Source organism: Stegastes partitus, unplaced genomic scaffold (assembly GCF_000690725.1).
Source record: "Stegastes partitus isolate 25-593 unplaced genomic scaffold, Stegastes_partitus-1.0.2 Scaffold630, whole genome shotgun sequence".
In the NCBI taxonomy this organism is placed as follows: Eukaryota; Metazoa; Chordata; class Actinopteri; family Pomacentridae; genus Stegastes; species Stegastes partitus.
Genome location: NW_007578361.1, coordinates 265783 through 271848, shown reverse-complemented (window position 1 = coordinate 271848; position 6066 = coordinate 265783).

Here is a 6066-nt window from a genome sequence, read left to right as displayed (position 1 = left end):
CTTTGCTTTTAGCTATGCTTTAGTAATGCCACCACTGTTACGAAGCAACAAGTGACAGTATAAATGTGGAATGCTATGCTATAAGGCAACTGTTATATGTCGTGGTTATGGCAACAAATATGTACACTGGTTCTTAAGAGAAAGTGAAGGTCATTGAGTGGAAGAACCTGGTTGCACAGCTGTGCTTGCGCTGTAAAGCAAGTGCTATGCTTTCCGTATATGAAAGGTTCACTGGGGTCTGCATACATTTCTGCAGGACTCTGGGTGTTTGCATGCAGCTCAAAATTTGTGGAATAGTACGCATGTTTACATGGGAGAATTCCAATACCAGTTTTACCACACATAGTATGCCAGAAAAGGATTTAGTACATCCTACTACAACGTATGTTAAATGCAGTCTGTGAACCACGTCACATATTCCTCAATGTCTCGCTCACGTATCAACTGATGACAGCTCATTTTGCACAATGTCTACATGAGCAAGACAGTTAAAGTTGACGATGCAACATTATGAGGAAATAGTAGGTCCCAACTGTATGCATACTGTATTCAGTAGAGTCCTCCAAGCGTATAATAACAACAAGTGCGCATCCGTGGGTGTCCGCAGCTGTCCATGAGCTTGTCCGTAAGGCTTAGGAAAGTAAAGCGAGGGCGCCTGCAAGGAGGCAGTGATGGTTTTATTGGCTCGCATCACACCTGCCTTTCTATTGGTTGGGGACTTTTGATTTGACTTTCACAAAGATTCGAATCTGAGAGAGGAAGTCTGTCACAGAAGCCTCAGCCTGAAGCACTGGACATTCTTGGAGGCAACAGTATATCTGAGGGCAGGCAAACAGTTTGGAGCAAAGGAGATTTGCACTTGAGCTTGGACTATTTGGAGGGGGACACAGTTTTGGAAGGAAAATCTTGCTTAAAATGCTGAGGTCGAGTTTGTTTTTTAAACACTAAAAACTCCAGACTTAACTCACTGACTTTAATGCATCAGAAGAAATTACCACACGTCACATTTGGCGTTTAAAATTCAGTCTCAGTGGTTGCTGCCTAATTGCCCTTTTAAACAAAATCAAGTTTTGAATGAGTCAAGTTTAAACTACTTTTCAAGCAAACGTTGGGCATGAACAATATCAGAGAACACATCAGAAACGCATCAAAATTCCTCCCTCTATCTCCCAGAGAAATGCATTGTATTACCCAGAACATTGCTCTAATAGCAGCAGTTAGACAGGTGAGCACCCGGGTTCACTGTGTTCTCAGGTGCCGGTGTGAATGTGTGTGAGAGTGAGCGAGAGGCAGCAGGGATGGCGGTATAATGGTGGGCGGCGGGGTCTTAAAATGACAGAGGTGAACCAATGACCAGCCCCCAGGGCCCCCTTCTGAGGGTCATGTGTCATTAGCTCGGTCTGAATCGGTGGCGGAGCACGGGACAGCCGAGCAGCGCGGCCAGCGATGCTGTTTTCATGGCTGAGCGGAAAGCGCTCGCGGCCATCGCCTGTCCTCACTTTGCCTCTTTCCGAGGGAATAAGCTCCATCCAGGCAGCGTCGAGCTGGCACAAGATTCCTCCCACTCCCTCAGCTGCACTGCCAGATGCACACTGAGAATACCTTTATTTTGACAAGTTCACGTTGTTGTGTGTCAAACAGCAAAATCGGTGGCGTTAATTTAATTATGAGCATAAAAATAATCAGCGTTTACACTAGCTCGCCTCCATTCGAGTTCATTTAACACATTTAAGCTAATTTTGCTCTGCCAACTGTATCAGCTGTGTGGATGCAGAGAAGGCTTTCAGTTATTGTCGTGTACAAAGTGATAGGAGGAGAATTATTCGCTATTTTTTTTGATCAGCTATCCAATGCAGTGTGTTTTCAATACATGCTCCTCGAAGAGAAAAGCTTGAAACTAGGAAAATAAACAGCGAGATATAATAAAGCTGAGCGTAGCAGGATCTGACCAATTTGTCAATAACTTTGTTGCACAATATAGACAGCAGGAGATGAGGTTTACGCGCGCCGTCCATCCTTCTCAGTCGTGGCGACGCTCCCCATTTAAATTTAGATCATGAGTCACGCTGATAGCCGTGAAAGATCCGGAGTGAAAGCTAAATTGCCGCCACAGAACCTGAACACACAGAAGTGCTGATGGTGCTGAAAGTAGAACACAAAAGTAGAGAGCTGTCAAGCTGTAAAATTACACAGCGAGCCGGGTGAAAAGATGATTACGGGCAATTATGCAGCCGCAAATGCCCTTTGAGGGGAGACCTTCCGCTTTTCGGGGGCTGGCTGGAATGGACATACAAATAGCAATACAGCTGAGCGCCCGCTGTGTTCGTCAATTGTGACGGCTCAGATGTGAACACAAACCTGCAAGTCGTCCCGTATGATAAAACTATGCATTATGTGGAATTAAGAGCATATTTTCTCCTGCACAGACGGATAATGTGTTGCGAGCGGAATAATTACATGCCACATCGATGCAGTGTCGGGGTTGGGAAGGTTACGTTAAGCGTATGTCTTACTACCTGTTAAAACACAGAGTCAGTCACTGAATCCAAGTATCACAATATTAAAGTGATGTAGGTTAGAGGAGGAGGAAGAGGGTGTTACTGTCTGAATAGATAGTAGAAGGTCATATAAGGATTACTGTAATTACTATCTAACAATAAATGATTGATTTAATTTGACTGAATGATAATTTGGGGATAGAATACAATAAAATCCCCAAAATATAATTTCTAACAATAGGCCAGAATTTACTCTCTGTGTAGATGACATTTTCTTCTAAGAGTATTTATTAAAATGGACCAACTATGGCACATTATGGTGCCTGAAAATGTATCGTCATTGTTACCTGTATCCATTTTTTGATCTCTAATGATTAGAAAAGCCATGTGGGAAACATCCATATGCACAGAAGCATTACTACAAATACAGAAAAATTCTGCATTAAAAAACGACACAAGAGAAAAGAATCCTGGCTTCAGTAATTAGATCAGACTTTCACTAAACACGAAAGAAAAACATGACCACAGCTGCGTAACAAATGACTTGACTGCGGCTGATTAACTGTGACTCTGTCTGATGTGGAGAAAATGTCATTTATCATGAGATCTTGATTGATCCTGTCTCCATGGCAGGGAAAATGTGTAAGTACGAGGAATCTCAGGAGGGAAATTTGCACTGTTAGTGCTGCACATGTGCAAATGTGCACCACTGTGGAGATGCACATATATGGATCCTGATAGAATAGAATAGAATAGAATAGAATAGAATGCCTTTATTGTCACTATACACATGTACAATGAGATTAAGAGCAGCTCCTTCAGTGTAACATAGAATAAAGAACAAAATAAAGAGCAAAAAATAAAATAGAAGAGATTTAAATAAGATAAGTTATATATACAGTAAAAAAATATGAATAAAATATTGCACAGCATGGTCATTGATCATTGATGGTATTGCACATTTAAATAGAGTTCACAGTATGTGGTTGTGAGGTAGATTGGGGTGGACTGTGATGTCAGTGCATGTGTGAGTTCAGAGTGGTGATGGCTTTTGGGAAGAAGCTGTTCTTGAGTCTGTTTGTTTTGGTTCTGATGCTGTGGCTTTTGCACCTGTGATGTTTATGAACCAACGGACAGAAACTAAAATTGTGACAGTTGGCAAACCGCGTATGGTAGCATATTGTTCTTTAGCCTATTTGAAAACGTCTTTTGAAGTTACAACTATACATCCATCCATCCATTATCTATACACCGCTTAATCTTCACTGGGGTCGTGGGGGGCTGGAGTCTATCCCAGCTGACTTAGGGTGAAGGCAGGGGACACCCTGGACAGGTCACCAGTCTATCACAGGGCTACACTTAGAGACAGACAACCAAGCACACTCACATTCACACCTACGGACAATTTAGAATCACCAATTAACCTCAACATGTTTTTGGACCGTGTGGGAGGAAGACGGGGAACCCGCTGCACGGGGAGAACATGCAAACTCCACGCAAAAAGATCCTGGGTGTCCTCACCAGGATGCAAACCTGCAACCTTCTTGCTTCTGTGAGGCAACAGTGCTAACCAACTGCGCCACCTTGCAGCCCCTGCAACTATAAAAATAATCCCTGTTTTTACGACACACATCAGCAATCTAATATAGTCTTTTTTTCGATAACTTTAAGGGAATGCATTTTTCTTTTTCTTTTTTTTAGGTATCTTAATTACATAACACCATTCCATGTATTCCGTTACTCCCCAAGAATGTACAGAATATTGCATTTCTTAGTTTCAAAGGGGCTTTCAAGGTATCATGACAAACAGGATGCTCATCTGTTGCTACAGTGATCTGCTATTTTTCTTTCCATCCCAGTATTGTAGTTTTTACTACATTTATCTAACAACCATCGTTGTTATCAGATTAATGTGTCACATACACAGCAACTTCAAGATATGATGCATTGTCACACAATAAACTTAGCAGTTTATAGCACATAGTAGTTAAAATGCTCAGCCAGAATGATCAAAGTGTCTGCCGTGAAATCAATGAGAAACATTAAAAAAAAAAAACAGAACTGGCTTCTTTCCAAACTTCTAAACTTCAGTGTCACCATAAGCTCCTTGAGGACCACCACGTCCCCGCTTCTCACCGATTTCCACGGACGTGTTAACTTCTACGCTGCTTTTAAGTGCGCGGCGTCGCTCGGAGTGGGCGGTTTACAATTTTTCACAAGAATTATGGAGTTGGATGAGAGATGCGTGTGCGATGCTCTCATCAAGCTGTACCTGGCAAAACAGACGGATCTTGATCTTAATTAAAATGTGGTGTAATTATGCTTATAGGTTTGTTTGTTTTTTTTTATTCCCACTGTTTGATGTTAGATATACGAGCTGGAGCCAGTGTGTGTACTTTTGGCAGCACAACAGAAATATTTGTGTCCTATAGGAATGTAGTATTAAACACTTCAGCTGGATTGTCCTACAGATAAATGATTCTTTTTATCAGCATCCTCTCCTCCTTCTTTTAAACTTTTCAACAACTTCACTTTGAGAATTCGCGTCAGCTTCAAAGAGGCCACACAAACGGAACTTTTACCTCTTTAAAAAAAAAAAGCGTGAACATCCACTGTTTTTTTCCCGCCCCACACTTCCGACTGCACCTTTTATGTTTTCAAACGGATTGTGTGTTGCAGCTCTCCCTACACGCCAGTCTTCCTTCGCAGACAAGGAAGTCATTACAGGGGCTCTCACCCCATCACAGATGGCCATTTAACACATCGCTGGCAACTGCAAATGAACCAGGAGTAGCAGCCGCTTGACTAGACCCGGCCGACTTTGCACAAATGTTTATCTCTCACTCACCTGCTGTGCTGGGATTGGACGTGCAATTCAACCTTGGCTCCATTTTGACTTTTATTTATTTAAATCTATTATTTTGTCACAGGGAGATTTTTTTTTTTTTACCGAGTGGTCCGAATGGGTTGGCAACTTTTTTTTATTCTCCTAGCTGAACGAGCCTTATTTGGCTTGTAGTTGCGACGAGAGGCTCGCCTTTGTTTATTTTCTATTATGTGTTTTCTTATTCTTCCTCGAGATGCTGGGGAAAGAGCTGATGCACGGCAGGCGTTTTTTTTTTTTTCCCTAAATCTCCTTCTGCTGCCCCGTCGAAATTTGTAATAGCCATATTTGCTCTGTCAAGCTGCCTTAGCCTTTCGGTGCATTCGGAGTTCCACTGGTGATAAAACAGATAAAGCCTTCTTGACAAGTTAAAAATGAGAAAGCAATTGTGGCTGACACCCTCGAGACAGCCATCCTCTCTCTCTCCCCCCCTTCTCTCGCTCCCTTTTTTTTTGTCTTCTCCTCCCTCCCCCTTCTCGCCGTGTCCTGTTTGCTCTTGTTCTCTGGAAATGCCTCGCTTGTTATTTACTATCTCTACTGAGTAAAATATTAACGAAGATACCTCTTGAGGATGTTTGCAAGTGCTGAGCGATACGACTGTAGCCAGGCTATTAAGGGAGAGAGCCTAAGCACTGAGGGATGTAAACACAGAGCCTATTCATTAGTCCCTTCCTATCATTCCAC